The sequence below is a fragment of the Mesoplodon mirus genome (assembly GCF_964341445.2).
Source record: "Mesoplodon mirus genome assembly, chromosome: 4".
NCBI classification, from domain to species: domain Eukaryota; kingdom Metazoa; phylum Chordata; class Mammalia; order Artiodactyla; family Ziphiidae; genus Mesoplodon; species Mesoplodon mirus.
This window is the reverse complement of record NC_138979.1, coordinates 64,378,222-64,396,612: the sequence shown is the minus strand read 5'-3', so window position 1 is coordinate 64,396,612 and position 18,391 is coordinate 64,378,222. Positions and strand designations below refer to the sequence as shown.

Sequence of the window (18,391 nt, the reverse complement as noted above, 5' to 3'; positions counted from 1 at the left end):
GGGGAATTCAGAGGACAGAAGTGTCTCAAAAGGTAAGACCCTTACTGTTGTCATGTTTCTTCTCATCTGTCTTTCAATTAATTTTTTTTTTTTTTTTTTTTTTTTTTGCGGTAGGCGGGCGTCTCACTGTTGTGGCCTCTCCCGTTGCAGAGCACAGGCTCCGGACGCGCAGGCTCAGCGGCCATGGCTCACGGGCCCAGCCGCTCCGCGGCATGTGGGATCCTCCCAGACCGGGGCACGAACCTGTGTCCCCTGCATCGGCAGGCGGACTCTCAACCACTGCGCCACCAGGGAAGCCCTCAATTAATTTTTATCTTCCTGAACTCATGTGCGAAAATTGTTTACAGAGTTAAACTGTGCTAAAGGGTTAGAACAAAGACAGCACCCTCCTACGTCACTCCACCCTGCTCTCCAGAAGTGACTGCCTCAACTCATTCTGTTATTTCTTCTGGTTTTTATCTCCTAAATAAAGCATTTATTGTTATTATTGCTATCTCCAGAGAGGTCCAATTTAGATATTGTCTCTTGGCCTTCCTCTCATGATAGATGAGGTTCACTTACACCCTGTTCCCTCTCCTTTCAATATCATGACACCACATTTCTTGGTTACATTCACAATCAATCAATAGTGCTCATGGCTGAGCCAAGTAATATGCTGTAACTACCTTTCCTTTCTTTGTAAACTTTTTTCTCTCTTCAGAGTAATCGTTGACTCATTTTTTCATTTGCTTTTTTTTTTTTGACCCTTCCCACACCCTGAAAAAGCCCTGTAAAATGATTCTTGATACACATTTTCATTATCAGTTCCAATTCCTTATTTCTTTTTTCCCTCTGAGACACCTCTACTGGAGTTTCTGGTTCTCCTGCCTCCATCTGAACTAATAGCTCTAGATCAGCCACAGAGCTGTCATCCTGGGACTTCTCCTGGCCAACATACTGAAACTTCTTTCTTTAATTATCTCTGGTTTTCCTGGATTCAATTTTTTCTTTCTTGTTTTATGTCCTTCTAGGAGGTGGAGCACATCCTTCAGTAGCTTCCTGAGGAAGTCTGCATGGGAGATAAAGTTTTTCAAACCTTGCATATCTGAAAATATCTACATTCTACTCTCACATTGTATTGATATTTTGGCTGGGTATATAATTCTCAGCTGAAAATACTTTTTCTTCAGCATCTTTAAGGCATTGCTTTGAGGACTTCTAGCTTCAAATGTTGCTATTAAGAGGTCTGATTCTGATCTGATTCCTGATCCTTTGTATAAGATCTGATATCACTTTCTGGAATCTTCTCTCCATTAAAAAAAATTAATTTATTTATTTTATTTATTTTATTTTTGGCTATGTTAGGTCTTTGTTGCTGTACGCGGGCTTTCTCTAGTTGCGGTGAGCAACGGCTACTCTTCATTGTGGTGCATGGGCTTCTCATTGCAGTGGTTCTCTTGTTGCAGAGCACGGGCTCTAGGCACATGGGCTCAGTAGTTGTGGCTCGCGGGCTCTAGGGCACAGGCTCAGTTGTTGTGGTGCACGGACTTTGTTGCTCCACAGCATGTGGGATCTGCCCAGACCAGGGCTTGAACCCATGTCCCCTGCATTGGCAGGCAGATTCTTAACCACTGTGCCACCAAGGAAGTCCTCCATTTTTAAAAAGAGCTTTTTTGAGGTACAATTCACATACCATATGATGCAGTTATTTAAACTGTACAATTCAATGGTTTTTTAGTGTATTCATAGAGTTGAACAACTATCACTACAATTGATTTTAGAATATTTTCATCACCCACAAAAGAAACTCTGTATATTACCAGTCACTCTCCACCTCCCCGCAAATCACTCAGACCTAGGCAACCACTAATCTATTTCTCTCTATATAGATTCTCCTGTTCTGGACATTCAAATAAATGAAATCATATAATATGTGGTCTTTTGTGACTGGCTACTTTCACTTAGCACAATGTTTTCAAGGTTCACTCATATTGTTATGTATCAGCACTTCATTCTACTTTATGGCTGGATAATATTGCCTTGTATGGATACACCACATTTTGTTTATTCATCTGTCAATTGATTGACATCTGAGTTTTTCAACTTTTTGGCTATTATAAATAATGGTGCTATGAGCATCTTTGTACAAGTTTTTGTATGAACATATGTTTTCATTTCTCTTGGGTATATACCTAGGAGTAGAATTGGCTGGCTTATATGGCAACTCTATGTTTAACCATTGGAGGAACAGCCAGACCGTTTTCCAAAGCAAGTGTACCATTTTACATTGCCACCAGCACTCTATGAGGGTCCCAATTTCTTTACATCCATCACAGCACTCGTTATTACCTTTTTTATTATAAGTGGATGTAAAGTGGTATCTCATTGTGTTTTTTTTTTTTTTTTTTTCTGTACGCAGGCCTCTCACTGTTGTGGCCTCTCCCGTTGCGGAGCACAGGCTCCAGACGCGCAGGCTCAGTGGCCATGGCTCACAGGCCCAACTGCTCCGCGGCGTGTGGGATCTTCCCAGGCCGGGGCACGAACCCATGTCCCCTGCATCGGCAGGCAGACTCTCAACCACTGCGCCACCAGGGAAGCCCTCATTGTGGTTTTGATTTTCATTTTCCTAATGGTTAATGATGTTGAACATGTTTTCATGTTGGCCATTTGTATACCTTCCTTAGAGAAATGTCTATTCATCTCCTTTGCCCGTTTTATTCTATTTTATTATTATTATTATTATTTTGGCCATGCCACGTGGCCTGTGGGATCTTAGTTCCCTGACCAGGGATTGACCTGAGCCCTAGGCAGCAAAAGCACAGAGTGCCAACAACTGGACTGCCAAGGAATTCCCTCCTTTGCCCGTTTAAAAATGGGGTTAAATTACACACTTCCCTGGCAGTCCAGTGGTTAATACTCCATGCTTCCACTGCAGGGGGCATGGGTTCGACCCCTGGTGGGGGAACTAACATCCAACATGCCACATGGTGCGGCCAAAAAAAAAAAAAAAATTGGGTTAAATTGTCTTTATTACTGGGTTAAGAGTTCTTTATATATTCTAAATACAAGTCCCTTATCAGATACGTAATTTATAAGTACTTTCTCACATTCTATGGGTTGTCTTTTCACCTCTGATAGTGTCTGTTATGAGTTGAATTGTTTCCCAAAAAGATCTGTTGAAGTCCTAACCCCCCAGTTTCTCAGAATGTGACCTTATTTGAAAATAGAGTCATTGCAGATGTAATTAATTAAGCTAGGGTCAAACTGCAATACAGTGGGCCTTAATTCAATATGACTGGTATCCTTATAAGAAGATGTTGTGAAGATACATATGGAAACCCTGTGTCCATTACCAGTCACTGTGATGTCAGAGAACACCATGTTATGACAGAGGTAGAGGTTGGAATTATGCAGCTGTAAGCCAAGGAATGCCAAGGATTGACGACTATCACCAGAAGCTAGGAAGTGGCAAGGAAGGATTCTCTCCTACAGATTTCAGAGGGAATGGTTTTGTCAGTACCCTGATTTTGGACTTCCAGCCTCCAGAACTGTGACAAGATAAATTTCTATTGTTTTAAGCCACTCAGTTTGTGGTACTTTGTTATGGCAGCCCTAGGAAATTAATATAGTATCCTTGTAGTATAAATGCCTGACATTAAGATTTTATGTATTGTAATGTAAGTGTCTGGCATTAAGCTTTTGATTTCTGAGGCATCCATTTCAAGACATCCATCTCAAATAAACATGTTGCCAGCTGTATGACATAACTTCTAGTTAAACAAATAGATAAGTAGCCAGGCGACCCCACCCATGAAGTTCTCCTTTCAGAAAGCCCTGGAGTAACTGGACACTTGATTGACTCTGCTTTTCCCTTCCCACGCCCTAATTCCCGCTCTTATGCTTTAAATTTGCCAGTAAAGAGTGAAGCCACGAAATCCTAGGCACCCCACCCTCAACCCCAAGGGCAGAACCCCCGGTCCGCACTTTCTCTCTCCCCACAACCTCATTGTGTGATCCTTGGGGATGCCCTGTACCTTCCAGGACCTGTGAATAATAAACCCTGATTTTTCAAAGTTCTCTGATAGTTGTTGCTGAGGTGCATCTTGCAATCATAATAGAACCACAAGGGCCAGTCCAACCTCAACACTGGCTCCAGTCTGGGAAATGTCTACGGGGGCTTGCCACAAGTAGTATGAGGCCAGGAGAATGCCTAAGGCATTTTTAGCCAATAGCATCACGACTCATAGGCTGAAACCAACACAAAACAGTTCTTTGAAGCAAAAAGGATTTTAATTTTGATTAATGTATCTATTTTTCCTTTTGTTGCTCATGTTTTTAGTGTCATTTCTAAGAATACTTTGCCAAATTCATGGTCATGAAGGTTTACCCTAAATTTTCTTCTAAGAGTTTTTTAGTTTTAGGTCTTATATTTAGGTCTTTGATCCATTTTGAGTTAATTTTTGTATATGGTGTGAGATAAGGATTCAACTTCATCCTTCACATGTGGATAATCAGTTGTCCCAGAACCATTTGTTGAAAAGACTATTCTTTCCCCATTGGATGGTCTTGGCACCCTTGTTGAAAGTCAGTTGACCATAGATGTGTGGGTTTATTTCTGGACTGTCAGTTCAATTCCATTGATCCGTATGTCTATTCTTGGGCCAGTACCACACTGTCTTGATTACCACTGATTTGTGGTAAGTTTTTAAATCAGGAAGTGAGTTCTCCAACTTTGTTTTTTTTTTTTTTTTTTTTTTCTTTGCGGTACGCGGGCCTCTCACTGTTGTGGCCTCTCCTGTTGCAGAGCACAGGCTCCGGACACGCAGGCTCAGCGGCCATGGCTCATGGGCCCAGCCGCTCTGCGGCATGTGGGATGATATTCCCAGACTGGGGCACAAACCTGTGTCCCCTGCATCGGCAGGCGGACTCTCAACCACTGCGCCACCAGGGAAGCCCCCAACTTTGCTTTTTTTTCAAGATTGTTTGGCTATTCAGGATTCTTGAATTTTCATATGAAATTTTTCATCAGTTTATCAGTTTCTGCAAAGAAGCCAGCTGAGATTTTGATAAAGACTGTATTAATCTGTAGATTAGTTTGGAGAATATTGCTATCTTAATATTTTCCTTCAATTCACAAACACAAATATCTTTCTATCTATTTAGGTCATCTTTAATTTCTTTCAACAATGTTTGAGTATTCAGAATATAAGTTTTGAACTTCTTTTTAAAAATTTACTCCTAAATATTTTATTCTTTTTGATGCTATAGTAAATGGAATTGTTTTCTTAATTTCATCTTCATATCATTCATTGTTAATGTGTAAATATACAGTTGATTTTTGTATATAGATATTATACTCTGAAAACTTGTTGAATTTGTTTATTGGTTCTAGCAATTTTTTAGGATTTTCAATATTCAAGATCATGTCCTCTGCAAATAGAAATTCCTTTTCAATTTTAATGTCTTTTATTTCTTCTTCTTGGCTAATTGCCCTGGATAAAACCTTCAGTACCTTGTTGAATAGAAGTGGTGAGAGTGGACATCCTTGTCTTGTTCCTGATTGTAGGGGGAAATTTTCAGGCTTTTGCCATTAAGTATGATGTTAGTAATAGATTTTTCATAGATTCCTTGTATCAGGTTGATGCAGTTCCCTTCTATTCCGAATTTACTGAGTTTTTTTTCTTTCTTTTTTTTTTAATCATGAAAGGGTGTTGGATTTTGTCAAAAAATTTTTTTCATCTATTGAAATGATTGTGTGGTTTTTGTCCTTTATTATATTACCATGGTGTATTATATTGATCAATTTTTGTATGTTGAGCCTTGTATTTCTGGAGAATATTCCACTTGGTCGTGGTGGAAATCCTTTTCATCTTGCTAGATTTAGTTTGCTAATATTTTGATGATGTTTTTTTGCATATATATTCATAAAAGATATTGGTTCATAATTTTATTTTCTTGTGATGCCTTTGTCTGGTTTTGTAGCTGGGTAGTACTAATCTCATAGAACAAGACAAGAAGTTTTCCCTCTTCCATTTTTTGGAAGAGTTTGTGAAGAATTGGTGTTAATTCTTCTTCAAATGTTTAGTAGAATTCACCAGTGAATTCTGGGTCTGGTCTCTCCTTGTTGAAAGTTTTAAAATTACTAATTCAATTTCCTGTTATAGGTCTATTCATATTTTCTATTTCCTCTTGAATCAGTTTCAGTAGTTTTTGTCTTTCTAGGAATTTGTCCATTTTATCTAAATTATCCAATTTGCTGGTATAAGTTGTTCATAATATTCACTTATAATCCTTTTTTAAAATTAATTAATTAATTTATTTATTTATTTTTGGCTGTGTTGGGTCTTTCTTGCTGCACACAAGCTTTGTCTAGTTGCAGTGAGTGGGGGCTACTCTTCATTGCGGTGCACGGGATTCTCCTTGCAGAGGCTTCTCTTGTTGCGGAGCATGAGCTCTAGGTGTGCAGGCTTTAGTGGTTGTGGCTCACAGGCTCAGTAGTTGTGGCTTGCGGGCTCAGTAGTTGTGGCACACGGGCTTAGTTGCTCTGCAGCATGTGGGATCTTCCTGGACCCGGGCTTGAACCCGTGTCCCCTGCATTGGCAGGCAGTTTCTTAACCACTGCGCCACCAAGGAAGTCCTATAATCCTTTTTATATCTCTAAAATCAGTAGTGATGTTTTCTCTTTCATTCCCAATTTTAGTATTTTGAGTCTTCTTTCTCTTTTCTTTTGGTCAGTCTAGTTAAAAGTTTGTTCAATTTTGTTTGTCATTTCAAAGAATTGACTTTTTGTTTCATTTATATTCTCTTTGTTTTTCTACTCTTATTTCATTAAATTTCACTCTAGTTTCTATTATTTCCTTCCTTTGCTTGCTTTAGATTTGGTTTGCACTCCTTTCCAGTGTCTTAAGGTGGTAAGTGGGGTTATAGATTCGTAATCATTCTTATCTTATAATAGACACATTTGAAGCTATAAATTTCCCTTGAAGCACTGCCTTAGCTGCATGCCATCAATTTTGATATGGTGTGTCTTCATTTTTATTTACTTCAAAGTATTTTCAACTTTGCCTTGTGATTTCTTCTTTGGCCTATTGATTTCTTAGGAGTATGCTCCTATTTTCCACATATTTGTAAAATTCTCAAATTTCTGTTATTGATTTGTAATTGAATTCCATTGTAGTCAGAGAACATGCTTTTTATAATTTCCATCCTTTTACAATTATTGAGGTTTGTTTTATGGCCTAACATATGGTTTATATCAGAGGATGCTCTATGTGCATTTGAGAAGAATATGTATTCTGCTGTTTGAGTGGAGAGTTCCCTAGATATCTGTTAGGTCTGTTTGGCTTATAGTGTTATTCAGCTCTTCCATTTCCTTGCTGCTCTTCTTTCTAGTTGTACTACCCATTATTTAGAGTGGGATATTGAAGTCTCTGAGTATTACTGCTGAATTGTCTATTTATCCCTTCAAGTCTGTCAGTTTTAGCTTAATGCATATTGGTGTTGTCTTTTCAGACATAACAATTATATGTTTATAATTGTTAGGTCTTCTGATGGACTGGCCCTTTTATCACTATAAAATGTTCTTCTTTATCTCTCGTTGCAAGTTTTGTTTTAAAGTCTATTTTGTCTGATATTAGTAGAGCCACTCCAGCTTACTCTTTTTTTTTTTTTTTTTTTGCTGTACGCGGGCCTCTCACTGCTGTGGCCTCTCCCGTTGCGGAGCACAGGCTCCGGACACACAGGCTCCGCGGCCATGGCTCGCGGGCCCAGCCACTCCGCGGCATGTGGGATCTTCCGGGATCGGGGCACGAACCCGTGTCCCCTGCATCGGCAGGCGGACTCTCAACCACTGCGCCACCAGGGAAGCCCCTCCAGCTTACTCTTGTTTTGTTTTTTTACATAAGAGACCTTTATCTATACTTTTACTTTCAATCTATTAGCATCTTTGAATCTAAAGCATTTATCTTTTAGATATCATAGAGTTGGATCTTGTTTCTTCAGTCCAGTATGACCTTTTCTGCCTTTTGACCAGATTGTGTAATATACTCACGTATAGTGTTGTATTGATATAGCTGGATTTACGTCTCCTATTTTACTTTTTGTTTTCTATATGTTTTATATCTTTTTTGTTCCTTTCTCCTTCCTTTACTGCTTAGTTTTACACTAAGTGAATACCTTCTGATATAACATTTTAATTTCTTTAATAATTTTTTCACTATATTTTCACTATTTTTGAGTTATTTTCTTAGTACTTATCAGAGTCTGATTCAAATTTATTTTAATTTAATTCCAGTGAGCTGTAAAAATATTACTCCTACACATTCATTTATATACTCCTTTTCCTTGTGCTATTATTGTTATTATAGTTATTTATTATTAATTATTACTAATTTATAAAATAAATAGTATACAGTGTATTGTATATGTCTATATAAGTTATAAATCCAATAATAAATTGTTATAATTCTTACTTTTTTAATATTTGTATGTCTTTTAAAGAAGCTGAGAGAAGAAGGGAGAGGATATATAATTATAGAGTTTGTTATTTACCAATTCTGGCTCTCTTCATTTGTTCCTGTGGATCCAAATTACAATCTGTTGTCATTTCTTTATTCTAATACAAAGTTGTTTCCACCCACCTCCTTTGTGCTGTTATTGTCAAATACACTGCATTTCTATATGTTATATAACCAACAATACAATTATAGACATGTTTTATATAATTGCTTTTTAAATCAGTTAAGAGAAAAAGAAGAAATATACACTTATACTATCTTATAAATTACCTAATTGTCTTTAACACTCTGTTTTCTCATATAGTTTCGAATTATTGCCTGAGGTCACTTGCTTTCAGTCTCAAGAACTTCCTTTAGTATATCTTGTAAGGTAGGTCTGCTAGCAACGAATTCTCTCAGTATTTTTTTTATAGTAAGTCCCCTACATATGAACCTTCAAATTTCAAACTTTCAAAGATGTGAACGTGTATTCCATCAATGTCAGGCATGAGTGATATTGCAGCTTGCCCTCCATCTCCTATTGCGATGATCCTTCAACTCCACTATCCCCCACCTCCTCTCCCTCCTCCAGTCAGTAACTCTTCTTGTCTGTTCACTTGATGCCAGCCCCTGTATGCCAGCTGCTGTACTGTAATACTGTACTTTTCAAGGTACCGTACTGTAACATTGAAAATGTTTCCTTTATTTTGTGTGTTTGTTTTTTATGTTGTGTGAAAAGTATTATTAACCTATTACAGTACAGTACTACATAGCCGATTGTGTTGGGTACCTAGGCTAACTTTGTTGGACTTACGAACAAATTGGACTTAAGAATGCACCCTCAGAACGGAACTGGTTCGTATGTAGGGGACTTACTGTACTTGGAAATGTCTTTATTTCACTTTCATTTCTGAAAGCTAGTTTTGCTGAAAGAAGATTTTTGGTTGACAGTTTTTTTCTCTCAGCATTTCGAATATGTCATCCCTCTGTCTTCTGGCTTCCATTGTTTCTGATGAGAAGCAGCTGTTATTTTTATTAGGGTTTCTTTGGACATGACAAATCATTTTTCTCTTGCTGTTTTCAATATTTTCTCTTTGTCCTTGACTTTCAAAATTTTACTACAATGCATATGGGTGTGGCTCTCTTCATATTTATCTTACTTGGAGTTCATTGAGCTTCTTAGATGTGTAGATGAATGTTTTTCATCAAAATTGGGAAGTTTTTAGCCATTACTTCTTCAAGTATTTTTAAATTTTCTGTTCCTCCTCTTTTTCTGGTACTCCTATTATGCTTATACTGGTACATTTAACAGTATCTCACTTTTCTCTAAAGCTCTGTTCTTTTTTCTTCATTCTTTTTTCTCTCTGTTCTTCATATTACATATTCGCTATCAACCTATCTTCAAGTTTGCCGATTCTTCCTTCTGCCAGCTCAAGTCTACTGCTGAGTCCATCTATTGGACTTTTCTTTTAAATTCTTATATTTTTCAAACTCAGAATTTCCAATTGTATCTTAATGTCTTTCTCTTTATTGATATTATCTATTTGATGAGATACAAATGAAACTGAGCAGGGCCCTATGGGGCTCCCAAGTACAGAGGAATTTTTGTCCCCCATTTCTTGTAGGCAAGACTCCAGCCTCCATGACCTTCCTTGAGTTCCAAAGGGCAGATTGCAAATCAAGGGAGGAGCAGCCAGAAAACCACCTGAGGCAAGATTAAAGGGACCAGAGAAGCTCATCAAGATAGGAGACTGACCACCTGAGACCCTGCACACACTCTAATCTTGTCAGCAACCCCACCCTTTTGAAACTCTGCAGAAGAAAGAAGAATGCAGGACTGTTACTGCCTTGATCCTTATTGCATACCCCTGACCACAAGCCCCAACTATAAGACCTCTCCCTATTCCCCAGGGAGGGGGGCACAGTTCTTGAGGTGCTAGCCTGCTGTGTTCCCCTCTTTGCCTGGCAAAGAATAAAGCCACCCTTTCTTTCTCCTCCAGAACTCTGTCTCCATATCTCATTTCGGCATCAGTGTACAGGCAGCCAAGATTTTGGCAACACTATCCTCATACTTTACTTCTTCATGCATGGTTCCCTTTTGTTCTTTGAACATAGTTGCTGTGAAATCTTTGCCTGCTAAGTCTGATATCTGGACCCTCTCAAAAGCAGCTCTGTTGACTGCTTTTTTTTTTCTTTTATATTGGTCACATTTTCCTCTTTCTTTGTATGTTTCATAATTTTTTGTTGAAAACCGTGTGTTTATAATTTTATTATATTTGTAATAAAATTTTAGATAATACATTGCAGCAACTCTGGATACTAGCCATCCTCCTCTCCCCCCAGCTTCTTCTTCTTGCTGTTTGTTTATTTATTTTGTGATCTGGCTAAACTATTTTGAAATTTACTTCCCCCGCAGTGTGTAGACTGATTTCACTCCTAAACTGCATAGCCTTGGATATGTGCAGTCACTCTGGAATGACAGTGGTTTTAAAAGGGCTCTGTTCATCTCTTTCCTTGACCATTCTGTTAAGCTGTCTCTATTGGTATCACACCCAGCTGTTTGCCTCCACTAATTGCTGACTAATTGCGCTATTGTTTTCAACAATGCCCTGGGGCATAAATTGCTCCACAGTCTGATCCAATGAAATGAAGACCCTTTGCAGAAGTAGTCTTTGAGGTCAGTCTCTGAAGCTTGTTCTGACCTCAAGAGGGCTCTTAGTTATCTCTTTGCCTGCTTCTCTCTGGCAAACTTCTACTTAGTCTAATTTTTAGCTTGTTTTTCTCAAAGCACTACCAGGCTTTGCTTACCATCAATATCTCCATTGTTTTTGAGAGCACCCATGTGCTTGTATTTCCCCACACTCTGTTGCAAATAAGTCAGTTCCCTTGCGGAGGGCATCAGAGTTCTTATGTTCTTATGGACTCCCTCTTATGGACTTCCTCTCTCCCTGTACAAAACTTCTGTGCCACTGCTCTGAAGCTGGTGTCTTGTAAAGCACCCCTGCTTTACAAGGGTTCTGGGTTGTGGCAGTAGCCTTTGGTCTTCTAAACTGGCCTCTCCCAGAATGGAACCTCCACTCTATAAGTGAACCAGGGTGAGGGAGATCAAGGCCTCAGTATCCTCAGGCTTCCATACCTAGGGTAGAGGTTCCACCCTATAAGTTGGGAATGGGTTGAGGAAGAGAGCCCCAGCCCTCTCAGCTACTCTTACCTGGAATAGAGCTTCTGCAACACAGAGGTGAGGGAGATGAGAAATGCTGGTGGTCTGCCACTCTCAGGGAGATGCCTTAGCTCTCAACTGGGCCCTGGGGATAGAGAGAACCCTGTGTTCTTGGCTGTAACGGCCTAGAGCAGAGCTTCTTTCACAATGACCTGGAAGGGGAGAGAGAGAAAGAAGATCATAGCTCAAATGCCATGGCCTCTAACTCTTCTTACTGTTACCGAAAGCTCGGCCTCTCTGTACATCAGTGCCAAATCAAATCTCAGAGACAGAGTTTTGGGTGAAGTAGAAAAGGACAGCTTTATTACTTTGCCAGGCAAAGGGGGACATAACGGGTATCTTATCTCTTTCATCCTATTATCCAATTCTGTTTCTTTCTGTTTAACTTTCTGAAAGGTTTCCTTGACTTTATCTTTCTACCACTTGGTTATCACATTTTAAATTTCTTACTTGTTCGCTTTTTATTGTTCCCTTTTTATGGCATCCTGTTCTTGTTTCAGGATGCAATATCTCTTCCAGTCTAAGATTATGAACAATAGTTTCTTTGAAGTTTTCATCTGCTCTTTGCAGCATCTTTGTTTCTGAGTTCCCTTTTTCTATTGTTTTGGCCTCTCTTACATGTTAAAGACTCTCCTCAGGGACTACCCTGGTGGTCCAGTGGTAAAGGATCTGCCTTACAATGCAGGGGACGTGGGTTCGAACCCTGGTCAGGGAACTAAGATCCCACGTGTTGCGGGGCAACTTAGCCCATGCGCCACAACTACTGAGCTCATGCACCTCAACTAGAGAGCCTGTGTGCTGCAGACTACAGAGCCCATGGGCTCTGGAACCCATGTGCCACAACTACAGAGCCCACATGCCCTGGAACCTGCATGCCACAACTAGAGGAGAAAAAATCCGCATTTCACAACTAGAGAGAAGCCTAAGCGCTGCAATGAAAGATCCCGCATGCCTCAACGAAGATCCTGCGTGACGCAACTAAGACCCAACGCAGCCAAAAATAAACAATTAAATTAAAAAAATGACTTCCCTCAAATGTCTGAAAACTGGCTCTTTATTTCAGGGCTGACATCCCAGCCTGAAGGCATGCTCATATCACCTGGAGATCACGTTCTATGGAGGAAAAAGAGGGCCAACCATGGAGCTGGACACACCTGGCTCAAAACCCATCTCCACATTTTTTTACTCTGATTGGGTAAATCCCCTGAGCATCAGCTTCCCTTTTAGTAAAATAAGGATAATAATATACCTTTGCAGATCACACATAAGCAAGTGCTGGGCACACCACAGATACTCAGGAAATGTTAAGATCCCAGCCTTCCCCATTCAGAAGTTGGTCTAAGATACCTCAGTCAGTCCTTATCCTCTGCACTGAGCGATGTGCACTTCTCTTCCTCTGTCTCTCCCTTCCTATTAACATCATATGCTCATGATCATGCCTCTACCAACCATGGAGGGACAGCCCATCCCTGATAATAAGACTATGCCACCATGCTGCCTTAAAACAAATTTGGTGTCAGGTGGACCTGGGATCCAATCTCTGTACTGAGCCTTGAAATAACAGATATCATGTAAAATCAGAGGTTCACCCAGTGTCCCCAAGCCTTGGATGATACCCCTATTTACTACAGTCAAAGAGATAAGAAGAGGGACTTCCCTGGTGGTGCAGTGGTTTAGAATCCGCCTGCCAATGCAGGGGACACAGGTTCGATCCCTGGTCTGGGAAGATCCCACATGTTGCAGAGCAACTAAGCCTGTGCACCACAACTACTGAGCCTGCGCTCTAGAGCCCATGAGCCACAACTACTGAGTCTGCATGTGACAACTACTGAAGCCTGCGTGCCTAGAGCCCATGCTCCACAACAAGAGAAGCCACTGCAATGAGAAGCCTGCACACCACAATGAAGAGTAGCCCCCACTTGCCGCAACTAAAGAAAGCCCACACGCAGCAACGAAGACTCAATGTAGCCCAAAAAAACAAGAGAGAGATAAGAGGAGACAGGAACAATATGGTCTGAGGGACTCAGAACATACCCAAGAGGAAGACCCTCAGTGACAACTGGCATCTGGACCTCAGAAAAGAGGTTCTTCTCTGCTTAGAGCAAAGAGGGTGTCTTCAAATCTTCCAACAGTCTGGATACACAATTTTTCAGGACAGCTGTTAGACTTCATGTACCACATCCCCACACTACCCTGCCTCCCCACCGCCCTCCAGCTCCTTCCTGCTGCACCCATTTTGCTGCTCAAGCCCAGGCCACGGCTCTATTTCCTTGAGGATACCATCTCCTAAGCAAGGCCATAAAGCAAGAGGAGAAAAGGGATAGCCTCTCCTAAGCCAGCAGGGGAGGTCTTGGCATCCAACTGAGAATCTGTGTGCTCTGGCCTCCTTCAGGGCATTCTGCACCAGGCATCTGACTTCAAAGGCTCCCTGAGCCCTATTCCTTTGGCTCTCTGATCCTGCCATGGTGGGTACTCAAACCTGAAGTTCCTGGGGCCAGGATGAGAGCTTGGCCAGATCCATGCTGTAGCCAGTGCCATCTAGGAAGGGCATTCCACACAAGGAGTTCTACACACCTGAGCCCTCTGCCGGGAATGTGTGCCTCCAGGCCTGCACACATCATCCTGGGGGTGACCGGTCACCTGAGCAAAACCAGCACACTTGGTGCTCAGGGCTTTTCCTACACTCTGGTGATCGCATCCTTCATCTGTCACCTCTCCTGCATTTCTGAGGGGCAACTGAACACATATGCTAAAACACACTTGGGAAATTCCACACCCTTCCATCTAATGGACCTAAAGGAGCACCTCCTATGGGCCCTACACTGTGCTAGGTCAGGTTGGGAGAGGCAAAAATGGTGCACAGGATGCTTCCCTCTCCTCCAACTAGCTGGCATGAAAGGTAACACCTGCCAAGTGTCCAATAATAAAGCTGTAGGAGACTAGAGGAAGGAGCCCTTTTAAAAGGATGGACCTGAAAGTGTTCTCTAGCTTGATCTGGTTGGTATAATATATGTTATTCTTCAATTAAAAAAAAACTGTGACTGGCCCAAGCACCCAGAACCCAGCAGAGACTAGACAGGCCAAGTGGAGAGAAGACAGAGGATAGAAACATTGGGGAACCCAGGTCTGGAGGTTGGTGGATGGCAGTGGGAAGTTTCAGAGGGCATGGGTTGGAGCCCTTGTCAAAAAAATGTCTGGGGACTAACAGAATGTCAGAGACAGAGGGGATCAAGAGTGAGAGTTCTGCTATGAGACTGGACATCAATTACAGGAAAAGATCTGTAAAAAATACAAACACATGGAGGCTAAACAATACACTACTTAATAACGAAGTGATCACTGAAGAAATCAAAGAGGAAATAAAAAAATACCTAGAAACAAATGACAATGGAGACACGACGACCCAAAACCTATGGGACGCAGCAAAAGCAGTTCTAAGGGGGAAGTTTATAGCAATACAATCCCACCTGAAGAAACAGAAAACATCTCGAGTAAACAACCTGACCCTGCACCTAAAGCAATTAGAGAAAGAAGAACAAAAAACCCCCAAAGTTAGCAGAAGGAAAGAAATCATAAAGATCAGATCAGAAATAAATGAAAAAGAAATAAAGAAACGATAGCAAAGATCAATAAAACTAAAAGCTGGTTCTTTGAGAAGATAAACAAAATTGATAAACCATTAGCCAGACTCATCAAGAAAAAAAGGGAGAAGACTCAAATCAATAGAATTAAAAATGAAAAAGGAGAAGTAACAACTGACACTGCAGAAATACAAAAGATCATGAGAGATTACTACAAGCAACTCTATGCCAATAAAATGGACAACCTGGAAGAAATGGACAAATTCTTAGAAATGCACAACCTGCCAAGACTGAATCAGGAAGAAATAGAAAATATGAATAGACCAATCACAAGCACTGAAATTGAAAATGTGATTAAAAATCTTCCAACAAACAAAAGCCCAGGACCAGATGGCTTCACAGGTGAATTCTATCAAACATTTAGAGAAGAGCTAACACCTATCCTTCTCAAACTCTTCCAAAATATAGCAGAGGGAGGAGCACTCCCAAACTCATTCTACGAGGCCACCATCACCTTGATACCAAAATCAGGGAAGGATGTCACAAAGAAAGAAAACTACAGGCCAATATCACTGATGAACATAGATGCAAAAATCCTCAACAAAATACTAGCAAACAGAATCCAACAGCACATTAAAAGGATCACACACCGTGATCAGGTGGGGTTTATTCCAGGAATGCAAGGATTCTTCAATATACGCAAATCAATCAACGTGAAGCACCATATTAACAAATTGAAGGAGAAAAACCATATGATCATCTCAATAGATGCAGAGAAAGCTTTCGACAAAATTCAACACCCACTTATGATAAAAACCCTGCAGAAAGTAGGCATAGAGGGAACTTTCCTCAACATAATAAAGGACATATATGACAAACCCACAGCCAACATCGTCCTCAATGGTGAAAAACTGAAACCATTTCCACTAAGATCAGGAACAAGACAAGGCTGCCCACTCTCACCACTCTTATTCAATTTAGTTTTGGAAGTTTTAGCCACAGCAATCAGAGAAGAAAAGGAAATAAAAGGAATCCAAATTGGAAAAGAAGAAGTAAAGCTGTCACTGTTTGCAGATGACATGATACTATACATAGAGAATCCTAAAGATGCTACCAGAAAACTACTAGAGCTAATCAATGAATTCGGTAAAGTAGCAGGATACAAAATTAATGCACAGAAATCTCTGGCATTCCTGTACACTAATGATGAAAAATCTGAAAGTGAAATCAAGAAAACACTCCCATTTACCATTGCAACAAAAAGATTAAAATATCTAGGAATAAACCTACCTAAGGAGACAAAAGACCTGTATGCAGAAAATTATAAGACACTGATGAAAGAAATTAAAGATGATACAAATAGATGGAGAGATATACCATGCTCCTGGATTGGAAGAATCAATATTGTGAAAATGACTCTACTACCCAAAGCAATCTACAGATTCAATGCAATCCCTATCAAACTACCACTGGCATTTTTCACAGAACTAGAACAAAAAATTTCAAAATTTGTTTGGAAAAACAAAAGACCCCGAATAGCCAAAGCAATCTTGAGAACGAAAAACGGAGCTGGAGGAATCAGGCTCCCTGACTTCAGACTATACTACAAAGCTACAGTAATCAAGACAGTGTGGTACTGGCACAAAAACAGAAAGATAGATCAATGGAACAGGATAGAAAGCCCAGAGATAAACCCACGCGCATATGGTCAACTTATCTTTGATAAAGGAGGCAGGAATGTACAGTGGAGAAAGGACAGCCTCTTCAATGAGTGGTGCTGGGAAAACTGGACAGAGACATGTAAAAGTATGAGATTAGATCATTCCCTAACACCATACACAAAAATAAGCTCAAAATGGATTAAAGACCTAAATGTAAGGCCACAAACTATCAAACTCTTAGAGGAAAACATAGGCAGAACACTCTATGACATAAATCACAGCAAGATCCTTTTGGACCCACCTCCTAGAGAAATGGAAATAAAAACAAAGATAAACAAATGGGACCTAATGAAACTTCAAAGCTTTTGCACAGCAAAGGAAACCATAAACAAGACCAAAAGACAACCCTCAGAATGGGAGAAAATATTTGCAAATGAAGCAACTGACAAAGGATTAATCTCCAAAATTTATAAGCAGCTCATGCAGCTCAATAGCAAAAAAACAAACAACCCAATCCAAGAATGGGCAGAAGACTTAAATAGGCATTTCTCCAAAGAAGATATACAGACTGCCAACAAACACATGAAAGAATGCTCAACATCATTAATCATTAGAGAAATGCAAATCAAAACTACAATGAGATATCATCTCACACCAGTCAGAATGGCCATCATCAAGAAATCTAGAAACAATAAATGCTGGAGAGGGTGTGGAGAAAAGGGAACACTCTTGCACTGCTGGTGGGAATGTGAATTGGTACAGCCACTATGGAGAACAGTAGGGAGGTTCCTTAAAAAACTAAAAATAGAACTACCATATGACCCAGCAATCCCATTACTAGGCATATACCCTGAGAAAACCATAATTCAAAAAGAGACATGTACCAAAATGTTCATTGCAGCTCTATTCACAATAGCCTGGAGATGGAAACAACCTAAGTGTCCATCATCGGATGAATGGATAAAGAAGATGTGGCACATATATACAATGGAATATTACTCAGCCATAAAAAGAAACGAAACTGAGCTATTTGTAATGAGATGGATAGACCTAGAGTCTGTCATACAGAGTGAAGTAAGTCAGAAAGAGAAAGACAAATACTGTATGCTAACACATATATATGGAATTTAAGAAAAAAAAATGTCATGAAGAACCTAGGGGTAAAACAGGAATAAAGACACAGACCTACTTGAGAATGGACTTGAGGATATGGGGAGGGGGAAGGGTAAGCTGTGACAAAGCAAGAGAGAGGCATGGACATATATACAGTACCAAACGTAAGGTAGATAGATAGTGGGAAGCAGCCGCATAGCACAGGGAGATCAGCTCAGTGCTTTGTGACCGCCTGGAGGGGTGGGATAGGGAGGGTGAGAGGGAGGGAGACGCAAGAGGGAAGGGATGTGGGAACAGATGTATATGTATGACTGATTCACTTTGTTATAAAGCAGAAACTAA

The 18,391-nt window shown here is 40.2% G+C and overlaps 1 protein-coding gene across 10 annotated transcripts in view; it reads right to left on the bottom strand.

Moving 5' to 3' along the window:
* Positions 1–18,391, bottom strand: part of PPCDC (phosphopantothenoylcysteine decarboxylase) — a 123,498-nt gene that overhangs the window by 70,380 nt on the left and 34,727 nt on the right. For 9 of the 10 annotated variants that reach the window (XR_014293644.1, XR_014293645.1, XR_014293646.1 and 6 more), the window contains one exon: positions 11,686–11,846. The gene's annotated coding sequence lies outside the window, so the exon portion shown is untranslated. Of the gene's footprint in view, positions 1–9,174; positions 10,180–11,685; positions 11,847–18,391 lie in introns of those variants that run through there. The other variant, XR_014293652.1, reaches the window with a different exon arrangement.